The following is a 27,493-nucleotide window of genomic DNA, read 5'->3' as shown; positions in this document are numbered from 1 at the left end:
GCGTAACTAAATTGGTCATCAATCTTTGTCCATATCAAGTTCTGCAATCAGAATGCCTAACTTCTCTAGTCATTAGCCATAGTTCATATGGTGTGGAAAGTCATCAATAAAATTGTGCATAACAGAACATCCCCATTTTATTCAGCCTTTTACTTTTGGACCAGCATTGCTTCAGTAGACAGAAAAGTTCTCAGGAGGCCAATCTTATTGACCCTGACTTGCAAATAGCGTGAACTGTTACATGGCTTGGACACTCATTAATGGCAATCCAACTGGAAGTAAATCAGTTCATAGAAGGTATCATATGAAACAGTACTTCCGATTGATGATAGCATGCTACTTCCTCCCCTCAAGTTGATGATTGCTTTATTGGCTTATAGGGCGAGAATACACGTTTCCATATGCTGCCACTAAGCAGTTGCAGGATTCACGTTACTCCTGATCCTAAGGATGGTGTCACTTTGATGGCTGTGCCTTAAATGTGTGTTTATTCTTTGCAAACCATATTTACTCTTGCATGCTTTCTTTACTCTACTCATAAAAACTATGGAGAAGTTTGCTAATTTGCTAGCCATTCACCATTCTCTTATTACCAAAAAAAATCAAAAAAATCAAAAAATCAAACCCATCCTAATGACAGAAAAGCTTGCTAATTCTACATCCTCTCCAAGAAATATTGGTAGTTTGTCAAGGCTTTCGACATGTTTTTCAAGCACAATACTAAAATGTAAAAATCTTCAGAAGTTATCCTTTCCGTGATATAGTCTCATTACTGATCTATTATGCTGTTTACCTTAAAATGGTAATTTTTGCAGATTTCGGCATTCCTCAGATTCAGTTGGACTTGCTGCCAATTTGACATTTGTGGCTCATGATTCTAGAACCGGGAAATCAGCTCCAATTAAATCCATCTCGCCAGAATTAAAGAGAGAAAAGTTACTTTGGCAAGAGGCAGAAAAGAGGAGTAAAATGACGAAATAGAAGAGAGAAGAACATAACAGAGACACTAAGGTGGAGGACTTGTCCAGTCTCAAGCTTTTACTTGCCGAAGGTCACATCTTCTGTGATATGCCAGCTTTGAAAGACAGTGGTAGCATTCTGATAGATGACACTCGTTTTGAGAACTCATTAGTATGCCATTCACGGCCAAGGAATATTCACGGGAGGGTATTTGGAGGATTCAAATGTGAAGGGCTTTCAAATTGGCCTTTTCAACTACATATGCCTTTGTTGGTGTGGCGCCCCAGTTCTTTGAAGTTGACCATGTTGAATTCTTGAGACCTGTAAGTACTCATCAAGTGCATGATGTATTTCTATGTCTAGGTGCTGTTGTTGCATTACTTAGCTGCTGAGTGTGGACCTGTGACAATGATTACATGAAATGTTTGGTGTCATTCTTCTATAAGCACGGACTGTCGTACTTGAGCCTTCACTCTTGCAGTTGTATGTATGTGTGAAATTATGGATCTGTTAAGTGGAAGATCATAAGATGAAGGATATTCTTTTTGGGATGTAGGCAGATGTTGGCAACTTTCTCTGCCTCAAATGCTGTGTCCTGTATACGGAGCTTAACAATCCAGATGAACCGCTGATAAATGTCCAAGTTGTGGCCCATGTGATGCAACCTAAGCTCTGGTCGAGCGAGGTATTAGTGGCCCATGCGTGTTACATTTTCTTTTAGCAAATTTTGATACCATTATAACGGGTGTCAAACAAATTCTACTTTTACATTGACTATACGTCCTGAGGCCTTGAGTGATGGATTGAGGATTCGCAAATCCCATCCATGGAAGAAGAGGCATGGCATGTCCTTGAACGTACGGATGCTGAGAGTTGTCAGACTTCATCCTGAATACACTTCTCCAGTGACTGAAGCGACTTTGGCAGTGCTTACTCACAGGTTGAATGATAATTAGTGGGGACTGAAATTGACACTCGAAAAGCAGGACAACATTGCCAAGCAAAAGAGGAACTCGGGGACATCAGTCTAGTTAGGAACGTACGGGGATGTCTAACCCACCAAACATGTATCAGCATTGCAAAGTCCAATTATTTACTGCTTGTGAAAAAGTCTCACTGCACGATGAGATGAACCAAAGATTAGACGATGCCAAGTACAATGATGTTGAGAAATAAGTGTTGAGAAATAAGAGCTTCTGCCAAGTAACTCACAAGGACATGGGACTAAACATGTCACTGATTCAAATTGATGGATGGTGACAAGTTGTGAACTTCCACATCTGCTGGTAATAAACCGGTACTCTGTGTAGAATTGACATGTGAGTGTTTTTTGCTTTGTGACAGAGTTGTATGCTTTGTCCTAATGCTAGGTTAAGGGACTACACGCTTTCCATTGCATCGAGAATTGTTAAGAGTTTTTATGGCAAGGCTTCTATACGGTGGAATTCTTTTCAAAAAGTCCAACGCCGATTCAAAAGAAACTGGTTGACGAGTCAAAATTGTGAAGGCCAGAGTGCTTTTCCTCCCTAATGATTCTTCAATGATTTAAAATTAAGTGATTATGCGAGATGCATGTCAGGGCTGAGTCATCTTATGGGGTGTAGAGTTGAAGAGCAGCACCTTCTTGGAAATGATTTGTAGTTGGGAAATTGATGGCTATACATCGTGTCTCTTTTGCTTTTGCCAGGCAATGTAGAGTGAGATTCAGCACCAAAGCAAGAAAGATGACTCCAAGTGGAAAATGTTGGTCAACGAAGTAATTGCAGCTAAGAATGCATTGGGACCATTCTCAGCTCGGTACTCAGGATTATTGTGACATCTTCTTAAAATACCATGCTTGTTCGCAAGTTTGATTCATCGATTCAATATAGATATATCTACATATATATATATATATATATATATATATATATTATACTATAAGTCTTTGCATTCACCTGTACATGAGTTAGCTGGATAATATATATACATTACTTACAATCGACTTTTAGCTGCTTCTTTATTTTTTTGGTTGGATCAGATTGCTTTACTCCATCAACCACAGGGCTTTATCTTTTGCAACCGTATCATGGGTGCAACTAGTATTAGCAGAATTTTCACCTAGACCCAGGTCCGTAAACCCAATGCGATCAGAACGATTGGATTTGGATTGGACCCGCATTATCAAAAGCGTTGTCCCAGGCCAGACGAGATTTTCTTCCGATTCTGCGTAATATCCATTAGATTTTAATGAATCACCCTCTATTAAATCAACTTTAATGGTGAAAAACACAACCTAAAAATTTGAAAGGAGTAAATTACCATCTTAATAATATTTGGCATTAATGAAGAACTTACCAGCAATCTAAATGTACACTTGCAAAGATAATCATCATATTAATGGAATTTACCATACTTTTGGATAGTTAATAAAGTTATTTGAATGGTATCTACTAATTCATCTATGTGCAATTATCAGTTTGACAAAAGTATCTATGGACCTTTTATACTAAAATATGAGTTGATCCATAACTCATTAGTATAAATCGAAATCACCAACGATATTATCCTTACTGCACTCACGTGAACTTATGAGCATGTCGCAAAAAAGGTAAACTGTAATTTATATATTTGCTTGAATATTTACCGACTTAGTTTTAAAAATGTGCACGTTTGTTTGGATTTAAATAAAGCTCAAAAGCACTCTTTACTTTTCCAGTCAAAACTTAAAATATCAATAAAATTTCGGGAAATTATGAAAATAAAATAAAATGTGAGTCTTTGAGCTAACATTTGAGTACTATGAAAATTTAGAAAGTCTTGGATTTAAAAAGAAAAAGTTAAAAGTGCATGAACTGTAAAATTTAAATTAAGCAAAAAGCAAAAAAGTAAAAATCATTCCATACATGCCAGTGATTAATAGAAACTTATCAATATAGATTATAAACTTCTTATTAGTTATATGGGACAATACACAAGCATAATGTCGACCACCCAAAATACTCAAAAACCAACTAAAAATAATAAAAACCAGCCAACCCTAAGCAAATTGCTAAAATGAATTTGCAAGAAGGGGCAATTTGGTGTTTTCAATGTATGATTTTGCTTAGACGGTATGTGAGTGGCATTTGTATAATAGGGGTAATAAATGTGTGTTTGGTAATCATTCTACTCCCGAGAATAATTTTTATCAAAAATAGTTTTTCTTGATTCGTTTCCTAAATGAGTTTAGTATTTGAAGGTGTTTGGTAACTGTCTAAAATTTTATTCTTTGAATAGAAATTCGTTTGGTGAGACTCTTAATTTTTGTTATACCTGTCTTATATTTTTCTTATTTTTCTCTTTTATCTTTTATCTTTTTCCTTCTTTGGCTGGCTACCAACATTGCGAGCCTCGGCCTCACTAGATCTAGGTGAGGCTAAGCCTTGCTAGTGGCCAAGCAAGGCTGGGCCTCGCTAGATCCAATGAGGAGAGCCTCGCCCATCCCTTGGCGGGCGAACTTACCTTTGCGCTGGGGTGAGGTCAAGCCTCACCGGTGGCCGAGCGGGGCGAGGCTCGTCGGACCTCGCCTTGGCCTGCGGCTGGCGAGTTCGCCGGACCTCGCCTAAGCCGGCGGTGGCCGGATTACCGACGGGGAGGACGAAGAAGAGAGAAGGAGAAAAGAAGATAAAAAAAAAAAGAGAAAAAGAATAAGTTGAGCTTGATTCTTGAAATTATTCCGGGAATAAGAAGTTACCTTTTTTTTTACTTTTGGTTATGTTCTAAATCTATTCTCGGGAACAAAAAAAAAAAAAAAAATTTTGTTCCCAATAACAAAAAATTCACCGAACTAATTTCTATTATTTTTTGTTTTGTGGAACAAAAGAATATAATCAAGCATTGTTTGAAATATTACCAAATAGGGCCTAAGTAGTCATTGCCTTCACAGCGAGGTTTATTTTTGTCACACTCCTCAGAAGAAAAGGACCCAGTCTGAGATTGACATAAGCATCACTTTACAAAATTGAACATCAAATGATGCACTGATTTCTAGCAAAAACGATGCAACAAACTTTAATTAGCTCCTTTGACGAGTGAATCATTTTTAAATATTTAATACAGATATGCAACCTCTTTTACAACTTGATTTCATATATTTCTAGCATTAATAAAAGAAGAGATGCTACCAGAATTTAGTCCTTGAACTCTTAATCAATGTTCAATGATCCTTAAATTTTAATTTTGGTCAAATTGATATTTGTGCTCTGTGATTTGAATCAGATTCGTTTTTATATGATTCTTTAAACAAGGAATTAATCCTTTATAATATTTTATGACTAATCTAATTAAAGTATACTAGTCCATTCTTTAGCAAACAATAGGGCTTTGTCAAATAGCATGGATTTCCAGTTTCTGGGCTCAATATACTATGACGAACGCATGCAAACCGTGCGTATGCATCTATATTGATTATATAGCATTGTTTAAGACTTCACCTCTAATGGTGAGCACAGTCCTAAGATCATACCAAGTGAGAAACACTGAGATCCAATATGATTCCGTTGTATCTTGACCAAATGCGTACCTATTTCGCCAATTTGTTGGGTATTACATGATTTGTTATCTCTCAATTTGAATGTTTATTTGACATTCTACAAAACTATTGAAATCTTCGACAATGTTGATCTATATTGAATTAATGTAAAATCATTAGACATATCAAGAGAGCAATCTCTATATAACCATTTAGTTCATTAAGTTTTATATACTCAAAGAGATGAGGATAGACAACTAGCGCAATTACCTCCTTTGAACGTAACTCATAGATAAACATAAATTTGGCCAATTATGTTCTCAATTTTAAGTTGATTTAAGAGTATTTTATTTTCCTGATATGGAGGGATAACACTGATGAAACCTAAATTTTTGCTCATAGAACCTTATTGAATTTTCCAAAATTAGGGATCAGATTCACCGATAATGGCACAATTTGACCCTTAAACACAAACAATGATTTTACATAATTTTGCACTCATTTTCTTGCTGCATTTCTTCTGCATTTTGAAACTAGATATATTGTAGTTTATAAGGGTGCGCATGACAAAATTTCTGGAACATAATTTGATTTCGACTAGAAATTGATTTCTTAATTTCTATTTCGAAACGAGAAGCTAAAATTTTAGCTTCTGATTTCTTCTTCAAATCTATTTCTGAAATAGAAATCTATTTCAGAAATAAAGAAATCAAATTGCGTTACCAAACAGATTTCTGTTTCAAACTGTTAGGAAACGAGAGAAATAGAGAAATCAAAAAACAAAAAATTTTATCATGCACAGCCTAAATACCTAAATTTCTGTTCCCATACACTATTCATGAATTTTAATAAAAAGTAGGGATCGAATTTGCACCCCTAGAAAAACAACGACTTTACATTATCTTGCATCCATTTTTCTGGCTCTATTTCTTCTGTACTTAGAACCTACTAGAGGCATTGTAGATTATGGATAACCTCATTTTCCCCTTCCATAGAAGTCTCTTGCATTCTATAAGAATTAGGGATCGAGAGTTTGCCTTGCTCTCGTGACCGTAGTTGAAGGAAAGGTACGGAAGCTTGCAGCGGCTCTCATGGGCGGCACAAGCTCATTACCTGGTCTATTGGTCCATTAGCTTGGCTATGGCATTTGAGTTTGTATAATTTCATCCTTGAAGTCAAGTGTGTGTCTTGGTTGAAGTAGGCCCTATATCAAAACTGGTCTAAACACCTCCCCCTTCCTCATAGCAGTGACACATTTTTTTTTTTGTGGGAGAAGTATACTATTAGTGTCATAAGTTGTGTACGACGCTCATTTTGGTGTCAAAAGTTTCCGTCGAATCACTTAAGTGCCAAATCGGAGGAAAAATGATCACTTTGGTGCCATCGGCAAGAGATTTCGGCCAAAATGATTACATGGCTTTTATATTTTTAAAAAAAAAATCGAGAAGCCTTTTAAACGACATCGTTTTGTGTCCTCCTTAAGAAAACGACAACGTTTTGCCATCATATGTGGATGGCTTCACAAAACGACACCACATAGCTCATTTGGGATTGAAATTAGGGTTTTTTTTGTTCAATCCTCACCAACCTAGCTTGCTCGGCCACCCTCGCTTGGCCACCGTGCTCAGCCATCGTCGCTCGGCCACCATGCTCGGCCACCGTCATAGTTGCTCGACTAAGTGAGCAAGGAGAGGCTAAGGTTGTTTCTCGGGCAGAAGCGATGGGAAAATAGGATGCGGGGCGGAGGAGGAGGAGGAAGAAGGGGTCGAAGATGCAAAAGAGAGAAGATGAGGAGTGCGAGGGAAACGAGGAGGGCGCATATGGAGATGGTGGATTGGCTCGCTCGGAGATTGAGGCGGGTGCTAGTGTTGTTCTTCGGGGAAGAAGATGACGGCCATGGCTTCTCTCTCTCTCTCTCTCTCTCTCTCTCTCTCTCGATTTGGGATTTAAGGTTTCGACTTGGGCATACATGGCCAAACGACATCGTTTTGTGTTTTACATGTTGACTGTACTTTTCGGTGAGTCACGTCAGCGTCAAAAATTAATAAAAAAGTGTCACATTGGATTTCCGATCAATTTGATCGGAGTTGGCACTAAAATGATCGTTTTCAAACTTTTGGCACTTAAGTGATCCGACGGAAATTTTGGCACCAAAGTGAGCACCATACACAACTTATGGCGATAGTGTACTTCTTTCCTTTTTTTTTTGTTCTATAGCATTTTGTCTGGTTGTTCTCTAATTTTTGAGTTTGCTTCGTTCTAGGGGCTTCTCGGTTCAGACTTGGGCTTGCTGAACGTGGATAGAATGTCATGTTTATGGCTCTTGAGCATTCGTTTGATGTGTTTCGGGTTGGTCTCTGTCAACCCCAAAGGCTGTAGATATGTCGGGATGTTTTGTGTTTTTTGGCGCCATCTAGCGGGTGAATGGACAGCTAAATTTGCTGTCTATACCGCCTAAGGGGCTGGAAATGAGCTTAAAGCTTCTATTTAGCCTCGGTAAGGGTCTCGACCTATCTCGGGATGTCCCCTTCACATGATTGCATCGTCTATATGCCATAACCACATATTTGCATCTAGTTCAATTTCTAACCTTGTATCTAGTTTATTATATCTTAACATGCACTTAGTATAGCTAGAGCTTAAATCATGTTTATCATGGATAAAAATGAAAAAGAAAGATAAATAAATAAATAAAGGATAAAAAAATTGGATAGGCATTTGATAAGAAATGGCGTTTTTAGGCCTAGTTTGATTTATGCTTGGTAGAATTTCATTTTGTTTAATGCGGCAACATTATCATCTATTTTACATTCCTTAAACTAGGTTGATTGCATATTTAATTTTATATATTGCTTCCTGGAGTTCTATTTGGGGCTGAATAGCAAGGTATTGTTGTAACTTTGCCCGATACGGCTCAAGTTCTACTTATCGTATTGTCTGTGATTATATTGTCATGATTTCCTGATCGCTTTGTTTAATTTGTCATATGAGCTCTCCTTGCATGGTAACTTAGGTTTACATGTTTTAGAAAAATATAAAAATGAAGAAAAGGATCACATGCAACGTTTTTTCCATTAAAAGAGAGAAGGTACTAATCCTGGGCGTTACACAATATCTAGTATAATCAAGGACCTGTATCTGATCTCTAATTTGCAAAAGTAAAACAAACTCTTGCATTTTGCTTGGCTTCTAAATGGCTTATAATAAAATGCTCTTTTTGTATAATTCAAACTAACAAAGGAAACGATTGAAATTTCTCTCGTCATGTAGAGCTTTGTCTACCTTTCATGGGTAGTTTTCTTCTGGTTTCTTCACTTTATCCCTAATTGTCATCCATAATCTCCTTCTTCTCGTCCATCTACCTTTCATCGCTTCATCCCCTGCCTCTAATCGGACACTTTTGTTCTTCTTTATCTTCACTGTCGCACATCCAACAAGAGATCAACCACCACTTCCTGCTAGTCTGAGGGCTTGCATGTCACCAATTCTTCATGATTGGCTTCAATGGAACCTCAATTCAGCTATTCCTGACTTCTCAGGTTTTTAATTCTCCTTGTGATTTTCCTACTACCCTTTTTCTCTATTGAACGATGACTTGCTTGGGGTATGATATCACCTGATTCATGCTCCAAGTAGATTAGGGTAATATTATAGTCGGGTGGCTCAAATGGCCTCGAATGAGCAAGAAGAGTTGTTGCGACTAGCTACCCTGTGTCAACGATTGGGTCGCCTGTGTTCAGAAAAAATAAGTAGAAATTTGGGATGAAGCACACACTGAAAGATTGCACGAATGTCGTTTAATTTTATTTGGCAATATCTTTTCCAATCCATCTGTCAATCTTCAAGCTTTCCAAAGTACCATGATGCGGGTATGGCGGACATACCCAGTAGAGATATCCCAGAGGGACGCTAGCCTATATATTGCAAAATTCAAGTCAGAGGCTGACAAACAGAGAGTACTTGATGGTGGTCCTTGGTTGTTTTCCAGACATTTAGTAAATTTTAAGCAGTGGATACCTAACATGCCTTTGCATTGTTATGATTTTACTCGCTGCGCTTTATGGATACAAGTTTATGGATTGCCTTTGGAATGGAGCACGGAACAACTTATTAGAAAGGCAGTTCATCAGGTGGGTAATGTTCTTGAAGTCAAATCAGATACAAAAGAGGGATCAGCTTTATGAAATGGCAGAGTTAGGATCGACATCAACTTGCAGGAACCCCTAAAGACTGGAAAGCTAATTCGGATAGATGGGAAAACTCTGTGGCTCGATTTTAGATATGAACGATTGCCTCACTTCTACTATTCATGTGGGAAACTAGGGCATTATGCTACATATTGTAAAGACTACCCTTATGATGAGGCATAGATAGATCGCAAAAACAAGATGGCCTATGGCCAATGGTTACCTGCTGAAGTTAGAGAGCATAGTCCTTATTAGCAAACATTCTAAACCACAGGACACTATAGTGCAGATGGACGAGATTGTACCTGAAACACCCCCTAGTTTGCAGCCGACTCTCCCTCTAATGCCTCCACCCGAACCTCATAACAAGTCGTCTGTTGCTGTGCCTAACCAGCAATCCCATCTGACAGAATTAGAATAGGGGGCTCAGTCCACTACTGATTTGGTTCCTGCATTGGCAAAAATAAAGGCAATTCAGACTCAACCCATGGACAAGGCAGAACATAAATAGAAAAGGTCTACTAGAACTATCGCTACAGTGGGCACATCTAAAAAATAGAAAATGTCTTCCCCCTATGAGATGAGGCACTCAGCCTCTCTGAATTAGATGATACTCAACTCATGGATACTCCAGTATATGCTGCAGAAGAGATGGCACAATAGGCGTTGGTGGCTGGCCCTAAATAGCCACCCACATGCAAATGAAGGTAATACGTTGGAACTGTCAGGGTTTGGGCAATCCCCTGACAGTTCACGTCCTTAAGGCCTTAAAGGCCAAGGAAAAGCCCGACTTGGTTTTTCTTATGGAATCCAAGAACAACGAACCAGTAATCCAACGTTTGCAGCGGCGTTTACACTTCCAGCGTGCTTTTCTATAGAATGCTAGCTTAACTTTAAATATAGTTCACTCGTCGGAGGACTATTTTGATATGATATGTCGAGACTTGATTGACGACAGAACGGCACGCATTACTTGTATCCATGCCCCCATTCCTACCATAGGCGACATCTATTATGGCAAAAGCTAAGACTGATCAGCATCTCCAACACGTCGCCTTGTATATGTGCCGGAGATTTCAATGATATTCTCTACCCATGGGAAAAGGTCGGTAAGAGACAATTTGTTTCCTTTCGTCTCTGTTCCTTTCGAGCCTCCATTAATGACCGTTCCCTAATGGAAGTGGAAAGCAAATGTTGTGCATTCACTTGGATGAATAATAGAATGGGGGATGAACTAACTAAGGACTGTTTAGATCGGGTCATGTGTACACTAGAATGGCGAGTGTTGTATCCAGAGGCTGAAGTATTTGCTTTGCCTGCTGTGGGTTCTGACCATAGTCCCCTACTACTCACTACAACAGCACCTACTCGAAAATGCATAAGGCCTTTTGTTTTTGAAGCTTATTGGAACCAGGATCCCGAATGCCAGGAGATTATCTATAGGGCATGGAACTCAGTCCAACTACATCATCCTATGCTCATGAACAAATTATATGCTGTCTCTATGGCTTTAAAAGGCTGGAGTCGCTCAAAATTTCAAAATGGCGACTTGCGAATTAATGCCTTACACCAACAGCTTGAAGTGATCACAAATCAATGGTCTATCAATAGCCATGATAAAGAAGCAGCTTCTCTTATTCGAGATGAAATTCGCAGCATATGGCAGCAAGAAGAATAGTTTTGGGCTATGCGGTCCAGAATCAATTGGTTGCGTTGGGGAGATAAGAATACTAAATTTTTTCACGCAACCACTATCCAACGACAACAAAGAAACATGATAACTATGATACAGGATGTTAATAAGGAATGGGTGCCGGATTGTCAAATACTAAAGGAGATGACGACTGCTTTTTTCTCAAATTTATATACATCAGAGGGGTATCGAGACTACGGCTCTATTTTGAATCAATGCCCTACAGTTGTTTCTCCAGAAATGAATAACCAATTAACTGCTTTGGTCAATCTTGAAGAGGTGTGCAAGGCAACGTTCCAGTTGGGGGTCTCTAAAGCTCCACGCCCAGATGGTTTGAGCGGTCTTTTTTACCAGACGCATTGGGATATTATAAAGGATGATCTTCTGAGGTCAGTGCAGGATTTCTTTAATTCAGGCATGCTGCCCCGCAATCTAAATAGAACCATTATTGCTTTGATTCCCAAAACCAATCACCCTAAAAGACTGGATCAGTACAGGCCCATTAGTCTATGCAACTATGCATATTAAATTATTTCTAATGTTATTGCTAATCGCCTGAAACCATGGCTTCCTGATCTAATATCTAAGGAACAGGCTATTTTTGTGAGTGGAAGACAGATCCAGGATAATATTTTGATCGTTTAGGAAATTCTGCATCAATTCAAGACAAGGAAGTGGAAGCAAAAGTACAAGGTACTAATTAAGACAGACATGCAAAAAGCGTATGATAGAGTTGAGTGGGATTTCCTCAAAGACTATTTGATAAAATTGGGTTTTCATCACCAATGGGTTATATGGGTGATGCAATGCATAACTACCCCATCTTTCACTGTACGTTTTAATGGGGAACAACTACCTTATTTTCAACCATCGAGGGGACTCCGTCAAGGTGATCCACTATTCCCTTACATTTTCATATTAGTGGCAAACGTTCTTTCCACCTTAATTTCCCAAGCAGTCGATGGAGGTCATCTTAAAGGGATCAGGCTAGCTAGGTCATGTCCGACTCTCTCACACTTATTTTTTGCCGATGACTTTATCTTTTTTCTAGATAGTACACTCACTGAATGTCAGAACCTTGCAAATATTTTGAATCAGTATTGCCTCGCCATGGGTCAGGTTATCAACAGAAATAAATTTGGCATGTTTTGTAGTAATCATTGTCCTTTGAGTTTGCAGGAAAATTTAGCAAGGGAATTCCGTGTCCCGGTGTTGCACAGATATGGAAAATACTTGGGTATACCTTCGGATTGGGGATGATCAAAACGAGAGATGTTTTCTTGGATCTTAGCAAGAGTAAATGCAAAACTGGAAGGTTGGAAAGAACGACTATTATCTAAAGGGGGTAAAGAAATCCTACTTAAATCTATTGTGCAGGCTATTCCATAATATGCAATGTCTATCTTCAAGCTTCCTCTATCTCTTTGTAAAGGGCTTGAAGAGCGATTTTCTAGTTTTTGGTGGAAGAATGACAAGAGCAGACAAGGGGTGCATTGGCAGAAATAGGATGAACTAAAAATCAGCAAGAACAATGGGGGTCTTGGCTTTCGAGACCTAATTGCTTTTAATAAGGCAATGCTGGGTAAGCAAGCCTAGCGATTAATTCATCAACCTCTCTCTTTATGGAGTCAGATCTTTAAGGGGCTTTATTTTCCTAATCAAGACTTCCTCCAAGCGAATAAAGGGTATCACCCATCCTAGGGCTGGCAAAGCCTTCTTATTGGTAGAGAGGCAATTATCCCTAATATGAGATGGTCTGTTGGTGATGGCAAATAAATCAAAATACGAGAGCATCGGTGGTTATCTATTGGAACTATAGCAGGACCAACTGCAAGAGAGGAGCAAGAGTTAGTGGTTGATCTTATTGATCCTCACCACTAATCCTGGAACCTTGCTCTTCTCATGCAATTTTATGATGATCTAATCATCAATGAAATCCTTAGAATTCCTCTAAGACCACATTCTGCTTCTGACCAGTTAGTTTGGACAGCAACAAAGAATGGTCTTCATACAGTGAAAAGTAATTACACTTCTATCATCAACACAACAAGCAACAGCAAAGATAATGAAGCCTCTACATCATTACGGCCTCCCAGAATACTATGGCGGCGAATATGGACTACGCAAACAGCACCAAAAATCCGCATGTTCTTATGGTCAGCTTGCCATAATTCACTTGCAACAAAAGCAAATTTGTTTCATAGACACATCACCCCTGATCCTATTTGTCATCTCTGCAATCAACATGTTCAGGAAACCCTAGAACATCTCTTTTTCTATTGTTCATGGAGTAGAGAAGTCTGGAGTCATCCTGATCTAAATGTTCTGATCACACCTCACTCCATTCATCGCCTCGATGCATGGATCACAGAAAGGGTTACAGCTCAGAATACATTACTTGGACTAGAGACTATTGCACATGTTTTATGGCAGATCTGGCGTGGCCGCAATAATTTTATATTCCGACATTAGCAACCAAATCCCCACATCGCTGTTGAAGACGCCATGACACAGACCCGAATCTACAAAGGTTCCGCCCCTAGACGTCCGCAACCACAGCTTTCTGCTCTCAACGCTGAACACCTATGGAGACCCCCTGATCATGGCACCCTGAAATGCAATATAGATGGGGCTTACAAGCCAGGCAGTCACACAGGATCTATGGTGTGCATCAGTTGAGATTACAAAGGCATACTTACTGATGTTTTCACTGGAGAATTTCCAGTGATCTTCGTGCTTCAATCGGAGGTACAGGCGCTCAGCTTTACTCTCCGTCATCTGCTGCAACAGGGCCTCAACAACGAACATCTGGTAATTGAATCGGACTGCTTGCTATTGATCGAAACGCTGAATGAAAGAAGAACGCTGCCGTGAGAAGAACGCGTTCTGTTTCTTTGAGGTCAATGATCTGCTTTCCTCTTACCCTAATTTGTAGCTCACGATCGTAGACGAGAGGCCAATGCAGTGGCAGACTGGGTTGCCAAGGCCCATGGCAGATTGGATATGGCCCGCAGCTGGAATATTTTCCTCCCTTTCTTTCTACTAGACCTAGTGTACGCGGATGCAATATATTTTGGTTGTACTCTTTCGATGTTTTAATATATCATATCTTTCAACCAAAAAAAAAAAGGCTTATAATAAGTTAGTAGCAGCTCCTAAAGAAGAACAAAATGTCATAATTAACTTGAGAAAAGAAAATTGAGATTGGGAGCCCGTGCTAGGCAAAAGTGCCGCCTCGCAAAAGGGTTAGTCATGCCCACTTGGCAATCTGTCAAGCTCCTTCAAGTTCACCTCCAAAGGGTTGCGACACCTACTTTTTCTTCAAAAGCATACTAATATGACTTGTTAGATTGTATCTTGTTCGTCAATAATATCAAATGTCTTCTAAGGTATGGTATCACTAAACATTTCACTAAACAACAAATTGAAGTTCGTATTTTGAAACTTAGGTAATTATAGATGGATGTGCAAGTAGAATCGATAAAGGAATAATTCAATGATAAAACATGAACCTAACGCAAAGCAATAAGTATCTTTCACACATAAGATACTTTTCTCTTGCCATTATGAGATACTTGTAAATAGGTAATAAGTACTATACTTTAATAGCAAATTTTCAATTCAATTAAATAATAAATCTACATTTGAAGAGGGGGAAAGGTGAGAAAAGAAAAAGAACAATAATTTATTGCCCTACATGGACAAAAAGCAAGAGAGTGATGAAAGAGAAGAAAAGACTATTTTGCCCTTTATATGGACAAAGCCTATTGAGCTCATGTGATCTTAATAGAAAAAATTGGTATTTCTATAAATTTTAATTTTATGACAGTTAATCTTGTCTAATAAAAAAAAAGAAACTTATCGCCATTTAAGGGTGAGCATGGTGTAAGTGAGCGGTTCTCATCCTAGAATCAAGAACCGTCTACTAAGGACTAGTTGCGAAAAATTGGAACCGGGAACTGCCTGTTAATTATATGGATCTACCCAAGAACCGAACTGTTGGTCTGGTTCCCTAGTGGGTATATGGAAACGGTCTCATCGAGCTTCATGTGTCAACGTTGTAATATGCAACAAAGAATTATACAACAGAATCATTTTATCAAAGACACACCCAATTAGAGCTAATGAACCAACAATATTAGTATGTTAAGAAGTGTGTAAGCAAGAGAGCACACTCACCAAATTTGTTATGAGTGGGCAAAAGCAAGCAATTATCCAACATAAGAATTAGTAAAGAGCCTAGGGATTTAGGATTCTTCATTTTCTTAAAATTAAAAATTAAAAATATATTAAATATATATTATCTAAACAATCTGGGTGGATAGGTGGGCAGTTTCACACCTTGAATCGGGAACCAGACTAATACCCACCAATTCCAATTATTGAAATCAGGAATCGGACCAGTTCCCTTATGAACCACCAATTCTTGGATGGTCCAATCTGGTCCGGTTCCAAGTGATCTAGGTGATTCCTGGTCCCTTTACACATCCCTATCGCCACTTGCTTCGGGTGGGAGATGCCTTCTTGGAGTGTCCCACTTATAGTAACTCCAATTTGGCTTGGCTTATATCAATCATCCATATGAAATGGCAAGTTTTCTTTTCTCCATTTCTTTGGCCAAATTAAACTTTTTGGTGGAATTTTGTCGTTGGTTGAATTAAGGTCATAATTGAGTGAAAGGACATTGTCTTTATCTTGCCAAGTATATAATAGTGGTTGGGTTTGATAATTAATAACCTAATGGCATCTTCGACTTTCGTAGACACATGACGCAGTGGCAACATTTAAATTTACCCCTTGTGGTTCAACCAACTCAAGTTAGATCTATGTTGAGCTCCATTTTATTTGAGGAATGGTTGATTTACAATTCTTCTATCTTTTTGGGTTTTTGAATAGATAGTCTTTTGACAAACAAGTAAGGAGTTATCTCAATATCCAAATATACACATCTTGTTGTAATCACGTTAAATCACCCATAGTTTGCAAAACAATTGGTCCGCTTAGTTACTTGAACTAGATGTTCAACATCATCATTTCCTTAATTAGCATTAACGAAATCGGCCCATATGGACACTAATCTCATAATATTAATGTTGGATGGGGAAAATCTTTCAAGTAAGTTTCATATATGCAATTATTCGCTTGAACTGCAAAAAAAAAAAAAAAAAAAAAAGGTATATCATTTCTACATGCTGTACCCACTTTGGATAGACTTTTTTTTTTTTTTTTATTCATTCGAATAATTTAAACAGAATTTTCATCCATGTATACTACTAAGAGTGGTTTTAAGAAATAATTCCATAAAAACTAAAAAAAAAAATGCAAGATCGAGAATTTACTTCATTCTTTTGTTTCTTTATTTAACATGATCTTAAAAGAAGATTTGAGGAAGAAATGATATTGCTTAATATTTTTGAAGTTTATTTCGTTAAGGCTCTCTCGCAATTATAGAATTCGTAATGTTAAACATTGGAAATCTACGGATGCATACTAGAATTTCCTATACAATTTTCCAACCTTTTCCCAAGCTTAAAACACCAACTTGATTCCAAACTTTGCAAAAAAAAAAAAATGGTAAATGATTTTATAGTATAATCGCGTAAGCTATTAATTTAATTATTCAAGAAGTTTATTTTGGAATAAAGCGCCAAGAGTTATGCATCAATTATAGGACACTAAAGTGATTTACAGATTCCTGCCAATTTTTTTTTCTTTTTTTGAAAGGAAAAAGTGTTACTCTCGAATCACATAATCTCGCAAAAGTTAATAGCATTGCGTGAAAAGAGACAGAGAAGAAACATAAATGAGTCTAAGTTAAAGAAAAAAAGCAAAAAAAGCAACAAAAAAAAAAAAAACGAATATAAATGGATCTAAGTTATAGAAAAAAGAATAAAAGAATAAAGAATAAAGACGATGGAGTGGGCCCTAGTTAAAGAAAAAGAGTTAGGTGAAGGATTGTTGCATCGCTTTGTTGGAATAAAGAGCCAAGAGTAATGCATCAATTATAGGACACTAAAGTGACTTATGATTCCCGCCATTTTTTTTTTTTGAAAGGGAAAAGCGTTACTCTTGAATCACATAATCTTGTAGAAGTTAATAACATTGTGAGAAAAGAGACAAAGAAGAAACATAAATGAGTCTAAGTTAAAGACAAAAAAGCAAAAAAAAAAAAAGAATATAAATGGATCTAAGTTATAGAAAAAAGAAAAAAGAATAAAGAATAAAGAAGATGGAGTGGGCTCTAGTTAAAGAAAAAGAGTTAGGTGAAGGATTGTTGCATCGCTTTGTCGGAATAAAGAGCCAAGAGTTATGTATCAATTTTAGGACACTAAAGTGACTTACAGATTCCTGCCAATTTTTTTTTGAAAGGAAAAAGCGTTACTCTCGAATCACATAATCTCGTAAAAGTTAAGAGCATTGCGTGAAAAATGACAAAGAAGAAACATAAATGAGTCTAAGTTAAAGAAAAAAAGCAAAAAACAAAAAAAAAAAAAGAATATAAATGGAAAATCTTAAATTGGTACACTCATGATAAATTTATTCTAAATAATCACAAAAAACCCCAAACTAGTATACTTGTGAAAAATTTGTCTCAAATTAATTTGTTCGACCACCAAAAATCTCAAACTAGTACATTTGTGACAAATATACCATCCATTGAGGTGAATTAATACTACAAAAAATGACAAAAATAGTATATATGTGACAAAAGAGAGTAAAATCCCAAACCGGTATAATAGTCAATTATCATATATAATCCAATTTAATAATTTAATAGTCTAATTTAATGGAAACTAACCAAGAGTAAATTTGTCACAAGTGTATCAATTTTTGATAAATTTATCAAAGGTGTATCAGTTTAGGATTTTTTAAGGTCAAAAAATTAGTTTTGAGATTTTTACCAAAAAAAAAAAAAAAAAATTAGTTTGAGATAAATTTATCACAAGTGTACTAGTTTGAGATTATTTAGGATATTAATCCTGAAAAAATTACCAACTTTTAATTTAGTCCAAATTTGCTCTCGTTAAACTCTTGTCCAAAAATTGCCACTAGTTTCTTTAATATTATTAATATAAGGAGGCTACAGTTGTTTCATACGAATATGAGAGTTTTGATAAAGACTCATGTTCTGATAATAAACCTCTAACTAGCTCCAATGTCGATAATTTTGAAGTTGGTGACAATTTATGGACAAGTGGGTAGACTTGGGACTAAAGTAAAATTTGGTGACTCTTTTTAGACAAAAAATTGGGGCAAATTTGAAATTAGACCTAAAGTTGGAGTTTTTGTAGGGAATTAAGCTCTCATTGACATGATGTGAAAAGGACATATGATTGTAAGCGTATTAAAAAACAAATTAACCTTTTATACACAAATAAAAAAAACATATTCTTTGCTATTTGGCCTTTTTCAATTTTTCTATCACACAAGAAGACACTATTACTTAAATGAGTTAACATATTAACCAGGTCAATGCGATCTGGTAAAATACATTTATGCACTCTATTACACGTTTGACCATATTTTTATAAGAGTTTGTATTTTAAATGTATCATGTTGTGTGATTCGTTTGATAAAAGTGTTATGTTGGGTTTTTAAAGAATTGACACAATTAATAATGAATTGAATATGTATGAATAATGTAGACAAGTGTATATAGAAAAGTAGACACAGAAGGGATTACAACCAAAAAAGTGATAAACTTATTATACAAATACTAATTTATTTCTAAACTTTTCAATTTGGCTAATGTAGTCCTAAGCCTTTCAACAATTTGCCAATATAGTCAATTTGGCCAGTTATCGCTGGAAACGTTGCATGAGATTTTTTTTTTTTGTCAGTCCTACTCTAACACTCACTCTTAGACTTTTGCTCTGTCTCCTGTAGGGCGTGAGAGTCGAAACCCACTCCTGAAACTTATTCGTCCCCACCCCAACCCCCTTGAGAAGGTGGGGATTTGAACTCCTCACCTCCCCTTTCCACGTTGGAAGGGTGGCCCCAAACCTTAGTGGTTTGTATGAAATGTTGATGTGGACAATTTTTTGCAATTTTTTTTTAAACATTCTATTTTTAAATAAATTTTTGAATTTTTTTTCGTTTCTTTTGTCTTTTACACTATCGCCGCCCACTAGATTAGGCCATCTGGCCTTGCTAGTTGCAGGTGAGGCAGCCCTCGCCCATATTTGCTAAGAGATTACAAGCTCTCACTAGCAACTGGTCAAGGCTTGCTTAGTGGTTGGCAAGGGTCATTGGCCATTGCTGAGACCCCAACAAACCTCACCAATCATAATGAAGAAAAAGAAAGAAAGAAAAGAAATATACAAAATTCATAAAAAAAAGTTGTCCATGTTGGCGACTAAACAAACAAGCCCTAATTGTGCCACGTAGAATAACTGCTATCCAAGTTAGCAAATTCTATTCAAAATTGAATGAAATGACTATATTGGTAAATTATCAAAAAATTAGGACTAATCGGTTTGAAAAGTTTAGAATTGAATTACAATCCATAAAATAAGTATATGACTTTTTTTGGTAATTTTCCCAAATTTTATAGAGAAATGGTGTTGAATATGGAGAAAGGTTCGAGGTAAATGCTTATGTAAATGAAAAAAAAAATTGAAAATAGACACAGTGATAGAGAAGACAATGAGTGGGCCCAATATAACCACGGTAATTCCCCGGGACAGAGGCTTACTTGCTCAATGAGAAAAGTTTTGAAAGCCAAGTCCATCAGTGCTGTGGACAAAATCCGCAATTCAAAGCAGGGGAAATATTGATGAAATCAAACAATTGATGATGAGATCAATGCATCTCACTCATTGAATTTTGTGGACTCGACATGGGGCCCACGTAATTCAACGGTTGACATTGACTTGCACATGATTAATGTAAGTGTCGGTCCAACATGACTTACAAACTCTGGCACAAAAAATTCAAAAGAAGAAAAAAAGAACACGACTCACAAAGCATGTGCAAATTAAGAATATTTTGCGGAGCCTTCATGGAAATAAAAAGACAAAAAAGAGCATTACTTGGGGTCGAAGTTTTTTTTTTTTTTTTAATGTAAGATACCAAAAATATACTTTGGGTCTCACCTAATTACCTCTACTTTTTCAAAATGCCAAATATATAATCGAGTTTTTCCTTTGGAAACCACATCACATTTTTATAGCAATTATCTTGTTGTCCTTATATAAAAGTGTTATTTTCTACAAAATACTTTCATTCACCAAATCCTAAATTCTTGCACTCACCCAAAAACCTCGAAATAGAGCAAAAACTAAACCACCCAAACCCTAAGCAATATGTTAAAATAAGTTTCCTAGAAAGGACAATTTGATCTTTATAATATAGGGTTTTGCTTAGAGGTATGTGAATGGTTTTTGTATAAATAGAGGGTGTAAGTAGTCATTGGGTCAACGATAAGATATGTTTTTGGTATTTTCCACAGAATAAAAGTACCCATTCTAAAGTCAATATAAGCACCACTTTATAGAAGTGTACAGCAAATTATACAATGATTTATAGGAAAAAATGATGCAACAAACTTTCATTAGCTACCTAAACAAGTGAGTCATATTTAAAGATTCAAAGATATATCACATCATTTCCTACTCGATTTCTTCAACTAGCATTCTAATTCTAGCATTAATAAAAAGAAGAGATAATATGAAAATTCAGCCTTTAAACTTTTAGTAGATGTTCCAATTTTAGTCATAAACTTTAATTTTGGTTGAATTGATGTTTGTGGTTGTTGATTCAAATCAATTGGTGTTTTTTTTTTATATAATTTTGTAAACCAATGATTCCAATAATCTACTATGTCCAATCTGAACATTCAGTTAACTTTAATAATCAGATCCAACTCAAACTATGATGTTGGTTCTATACCAATGAGACCCTGCGCAAGGCCATGAAAAGACCCAAAAAGAGTTCTGGTGAGTAAAGCCTCAAGATTGTCAGTACTTTGTGCAGTTGGTCACCTTGCCGATTCTGTTGGGACAGTTAATATTATGTAGTTCCATAAACAACTAGCAAAGCACATGCAATTGGCGTTCATGAGAACATATACATTTGTAATAAGGAGATGCTTAACACAGACTTCATGAACTTTTCACTGCAGGCCCCCGTAGTTTTATGTGAAGCCCCTATTGAAAGTCGTGTGTTACAAGTTAAATAGAAGTACGAAATTAAATTGTCGCCCTGGGACCATAGGTGAGTTTAGAACAAACTTGTATAGCTGGTGTTGTTGATACCATTGTGACTATGTCTGAACCCACAAGAATAAAGTGGTTCGGGGAATTAGTATGTTACAAATTCATTTTGTCTTGCTAATCAAACTTAGTGAATAGCAAAAACTCGCCAACTCGTTGTGTTTCTGGGAAAAACTCTATTAGGTATTCTTTAGGTTACGAGTCAAATTATTGAGCTTTAAGGGGGCAAAAAAAAAAGCTTGAAAACATTTCTTGGCTAAAACCAGTTACAGTTGTCTGGATTAATACAGCATAGAATCTTGTTCTTGCCATGTTCTAATTGGTTACCATATATCAGGTTCTGTCTTGAAGGAAACAACTATTTAGCTAGAGTTAAAACCATATCTTAAGCTCTTGCTGCATGTCAAATGGGAGAAACATGCCTTAGGGCGTTAGCTTCAACCAACAATATGGGTGAATATGAACTGGTCGGATTTACGCTTTTGCATAAGCAACTCTTCCATTTTTTTCTATATTTATAAGAATATGATCTTCCATTTATTTCTTCTGTTTATTTGGATCTCATAATCGTTCTCTTTGATGGTAGTTGATGAGACATGCTCACAAAAAGACTTGAAAAAGACTTTTTGGACAATTATCCCTAATAGGGAAAATCGTCCAAAATGTAAGAAGATGGACAGTAGAATGTGCTTCAATTTGTTTACCGACATGGTCCGTATCTATATACACACACGTGGTTCATCAATTAATAACTTAATTTTCATCATTAAGAACACAGAAAAGTAGGACCCCATTTTAAAATGTTTTGCCCAAGCTCTCGGGGTGGATGAAACGTCAACAGATGTGTACCTCTTTGTTGTTGTTACTTCTTGTTGGGGTGTGGTGGACAAAGTTTAAGCCTATTAAGCTGCCTTAGATTTCATTGGGAGCAGAAGTTATTGAATTGAAAGCGCCATCTAATTAATTTGGTTGTTTATTATCACTTTGAAAATCCCAATGTTGAAATTTGATGATGTAATTGCCTTTTCAATATTCATTGTTTTCCTCATGAGATTGACCTTCTTGAAAAATAGAATTCACTTCTTAAAGAGAGTGAAAAGAGTTGAAGACGACAACATCTTCCATTGGCATACCTTTCATAGTCCCCTCATTAGTAAAGCAATCAACAACCCCTCTCTTGGTTTTTGCTTTCAGATCCCGATTCTGATCGTCCTCATCGCCATTGCCTTTGTCACCGTCGTTTCTTAGCATTCCTGAGCTGCGCCTTTCCTGCTCTGCTTCTCCCTGTTTTCCAAGTCGCGAAGCTTGAAAAGCTTCAATCTCGGTTCGGGCATCAACACCGAAGTTGATCACCTTCCAGGACTTCTTCTTGTTACTGTAAGCTTCGGTCATGATCAAGATTCCTCTTCGGTAACGTGAAATTCAAAACCTTTTGTCTCGGTTGACTTAATTTAGAATTAAGAGCAGAGATTAATGTCATGGAGGTGTTCTGCGAAAACAGATTTTTTTTTTTTTTTGACGAATTGGTTTAAATCATTGATGCTTTGGTATTGTCAAATTGAAACGTTGCTTTAGTATTTCATATAGGAACGTCTCGGATGCCGAACCAAATTAGCATATAATTTGTCACTGACTTTGGATCAATGTATGTGGACATGTTCTGCATGAAAGGAATTCTTCATCAATCACTGAGCACAATTGCAGTTTGATTTCCATGTTACTTATGATCGAATCTGCACCTTTTGTTTTTATGTTGCTCCGTTGTTGCTGTGCTTGCTGCGATGGTGACTCAGTGATAAAAGAAATGGAATGGAGTCAATATAGCATTCGACAATGATCCGAAATGAGTTTTTCTGAGAGCCATCTCCCTTACATCCCAATTGCTAATGTTCTGGTCATTTTCGTTATGCTGAGAAAGGAAGAGTCTGGTAATGGATGGTGGTTGACCGTGGTAGCCGCATGACGGAGGTGGTTGATTGTCATGTTTGGGAGATTGATAGTCATGGACCATGGTCCATCACAAATCTCTATCTCCTGCTGCTGCTGCTGCTTCTACTACTGTTAGTAGTAAGACTTCCCACATAGATAGGGCAGGTCTCATCGGTTCTAGATCCATGTGAGGGTTTTACTACTGATCTGTTCTTGGTTATTCTTTTCCCCCTTGATTTAGCCTCTCCCATAAACTTCCTTGAAAAAGTTTCTCGAGACTGTTCTCAATTTTGTGCTTGTGTTTCCTTCTTTAGATGCCCTAGAATTAAGAGATGCTTCTGCTCTATCTGATCTTCTGCTTTTTACAGTAGCATCAACATTGTGCTCTTAGTCTCTTCTAAGTCCTTCATAGCAAAGAATCACTGGATGTCTACATTCTTATCTTTTTTGTTACGGTACTCTCCGCATCAAATTCCTCTGGTTGCTATTGGTGATTTCACTTTTGTCAACATGACAACCAGACTGATTCCTGGAAGATCGGTCATTACTCCTCCCTTATGAAAATAGCCACGCATCATTCTCATACTGGTGGATATGTTAGTTTCATGATTAAATTAAGAGTCCAAAATTGCATGCATTGCGGTCTTACGACTACTGTTGTTGCAGAGGAAACAAGAGAGGCTGAGGAAGATGGAAGAGAGACAGGTATACTTGCAACTTGACGAGGCCAAGGAAGCCCTCCTTCACGTATGCAGCGATGGTTGCAGGATGATTGGACCATGCGACAAGCTCCTTAGAGCATCGCAGCCTGCCTGTGGATTCCTGCTTGTAAAGGACTTAAGACCTTAGTACGTCATTTTACCAGTTGCAAGGTTCGCGTTCCTGGAGGATGTGTTCACTGCAAGCGCATGTAGCAGCTTCTTGAACTGCACTCTCGGATGTGTACCGAGCCTGATGATTGCAAGGTTCCTCTCTGTAGGTAAGTCAAAAGAACTTCTATGTTTGTCTCAATTTTAATCTGGAGAAGTTTAGATGGATGCAGGAACGTGTCTAAATGGGTTGTTCTACGTTCACGTTTTTTTTTTCTTTTGATCAGTCCAATTCTAACTCCTCTCTCTCAAACTTTTATTTTGCCTCTTAGTAATTTTGAGGGTCGAATCTCACACTTAAAACTAAATGTCCCCACTCTACCCTTATCAGTGGGCCATGGGCCCAATGGCTTCATTCACCTAATTAATTAGGTCCTAAAGAGCATTGGATATTGAGCAAAACTCGCTTCAGACGGTGAAGTGAGAATTGCATTGCTGACTCGTAAGTTCACATTTCAAGTGTCTTGCACGGAAAAAAGCCCAACACTGATCTGAAGAAACTATGGTTGATGAGTCAAAACTTTTAAAGGCAATAGTGTTTTTCTTCCCAAATGATTCTTCAATGATTAATAATTAAGTGATTATGCGAGATGCATATGGGGGAGTGAGTCACCTTATTGTGCGTAGAGTTGAAGAGCAGCATCTTCGTTGAACTGATATGTATTGTGAATTTGGTGGCTCTACACAATGTCTCTTTTGCTTTTGCCAGGCAATTTATAGTGAAGATTCGGCATCAAACCAAGAAAGATGATTCCAAGTGGAAAATGTTTGTCAACAAAGTAATTGCAGCTAAGATGCATTGGACCACTCACTCTCAGCTCGGTGCTCAGGTTTATTGTGATAACTTTGTATCTTTTAAAAAATATGCTTTCCCACAAGTTTGATTCGTCCCAATTCAAAATGAATAAATAAATTGCTGGGAACTTATAGTTCTTTTTTTTTATACTATAAGTCTTTACAATGACCTGTACATGAGTTAGCTGGATAATGTATATACATTACTTACATTTGATTTTTAGCTTCTTTTTTTTTTTTTTGGTTGGATCAGATTGCTTTACTCCATTAGCCACAAGGCTTTATCTTTTGTAATTGTATCACGAGTGCAACTAGTATTAGCAGAATTCTCGCCTAGACCCGCTCGGCAAACCCAATGCAACCAGAGGGATTGGATTTGGATCGGACCTGCATAATCAAAAGTACTGTCCCAGGCCAGACAAGAAATTTTCTTCCATTTGTGCATAATCTCCATTGGATTTTAATGAATCACCCGTTGAATCAACTTTAATGGTGGAAAACACAACCTAAAAATTCGAAGGCATAAACTATCATCAGGTATTAATGATAGTTAGTATTGATGACAAACTTACCTACAATCTAAGTATATGCATTTGAATGATTATCGTCATATTAATGGAATTTACCAAACTTTTGGATAGTTAATAAAGTTATTTGAATAATATCTACTAATACATATGTGAAATTATGAGTGTGACATAAATATCTACTATCTTTTTATACTCTTGAAGTCATATACAAGTTGATGATAACTTGTATACTAACTTTGCTTGAACATTTACCAACTCAATTTTAAAGGTATGCACGGTTTTTTTGGATTTAAATAAAACTCAAAAGTACTTTTTAACTCTCCCATCAAAACTTAAAAGATTACTACAATTTCGGAAAATTATGAAAAACATTAAATGTGAGTCTTTGAGTTAACATTTGAGTACTATGGAAGTTTCAAAAGTTTTGGATTTAAAAAAAGTTAAAATTGCATGAACTATAAGGTCTAAATTAAGCAAAAAAGTAAAAGCAAAAGTTATTCCTTACGTGCTTGTAATTACTAGAAACTTATCAATATATATTGAGGACTTCTTATTAGTTATCCGGGACAATGCAGAAATATAATGTTGACTGCGCAAAATACTAAAAACCAATAAAAGAATAATACAACCACCCAGCACCTAAGCAAAATGCTTAAATGAATTTGCAGGGAGTGGCAATTCCAATGTATGGTTTTGCTTAGAGGGTGTGTGAATGGTAGAGGTGGTAAGTAGTCGTTGGGTTCACAATGAGATATGTTTCTGACATTTTCCCCTGAAGAAAAGGACCGTTCTAAGATCAATATAAGCGTCGCTTTACAAAATTGAACAAATGATATACAAATCTATAGCAGAAATAATGCAACAAACTTGAATAAAGATGTACAACCTCTTTTACAACTCGATTTCATATATTTCTAGCATTAATAAAAGAAGAGACGCCGCCAAATTTAGTCCTTGAACTCATAATCAATGTTCAATTATACTTAAATTTTAACTTTGGTCAAATTGATATTTGTGGTTTGTGAGCCGAATCGATTTTGTTTTTTATATGGTTATGTAAACAAGGGATTAATCCTTAATAATATTTTGTGAGTAATCTAACTAAACTATACTAGTCCATTCTTAAGCAAATAATATGGCTTTGACAAACAGCATGGATTTCCGATTTCTCGGCTCAATATAGCATTGTATAAGACTCAACCTCTAAAATGGTGAGCATAATCCTAAGATTATTTCAAGTGAGAAACACTAAGATCCAAATATGATTCCATCATATTTCACCAAACGCATACCTATTTAGCCCATTCATTGGATATTACATGATTTTGTTAATTCTCGATTTGAATGTTTATTTGACCTTTTGTAGAACTATCAAAATCTTTGACTTTGTTGATCTATATTGGATTAATGTAAAATCATTAGACATATCAAATAAAGTAATCTATGTACAATTATAAATTCGAACCATTTTACTCGTTAAGTTTTTTGTGCTTAAGAGATGAGGACAGGCATCTAGCGCGAGGTATTACCTCCTTTGAATCTAACCCATAGAAAAACATAAATTTAGCCAAGTTATGTTCTCAATTTTAAGTTGATTTAAGAGGATTTTGTTTTCTTGATATGGAGGATAACCTCTTGTTGAAATCTAAATATTTGCTCGTACATCCTTATTGCATTTGCCAAAAATTAGGGATCAAATTTGCAGAAACGACACAATTCAACCCCTAAAAAACAGTGATTTTACATAATTTTGCACCATTTATCTTGTTGCATTTAGAAACTAGAGATTTTGTTGTCTGTTAATGCCCAAGTTTCCATTCCCAT

General features: G+C 36.7%; 1 long non-coding RNA gene and 1 pseudogene across 2 annotated transcripts; both read left to right on the top strand.

Moving 5' to 3' along the window:
• LOC104457181 overlaps positions 1-1,852 on the top strand; it is a 23,412-nt pseudogene extending 21,560 nt beyond the window's left edge.
• Positions 1,853-21,768: 19,916 nt separating this feature from the next.
• Positions 21,769-25,284, top strand: LOC104428034. 2 transcript variants are annotated; one of them, XR_005552740.1, is made up of 3 exons: positions 21,769-22,956; positions 24,142-24,454; positions 25,054-25,284. It is a non-coding gene; the product is annotated as an uncharacterized LOC104428034 (long non-coding RNA). The 2 variants fall into 2 exon arrangements; XR_005552739.1 differs by having other exon boundaries at positions 21,771-22,923.
• The last annotated feature ends 2,209 nt before the right edge of the window (positions 25,285-27,493 follow it).

The sequence above is a fragment of the Eucalyptus grandis genome, chromosome 7 (assembly GCF_016545825.1).
Source record: "Eucalyptus grandis isolate ANBG69807.140 chromosome 7, ASM1654582v1, whole genome shotgun sequence".
Taxonomy (NCBI): Eukaryota; Viridiplantae; Streptophyta; class Magnoliopsida; order Myrtales; family Myrtaceae; genus Eucalyptus; species Eucalyptus grandis.
The sequence above is the reverse complement of the archived record's forward strand: the minus strand, read 5'-3'. Positions and strand labels throughout refer to the sequence as shown.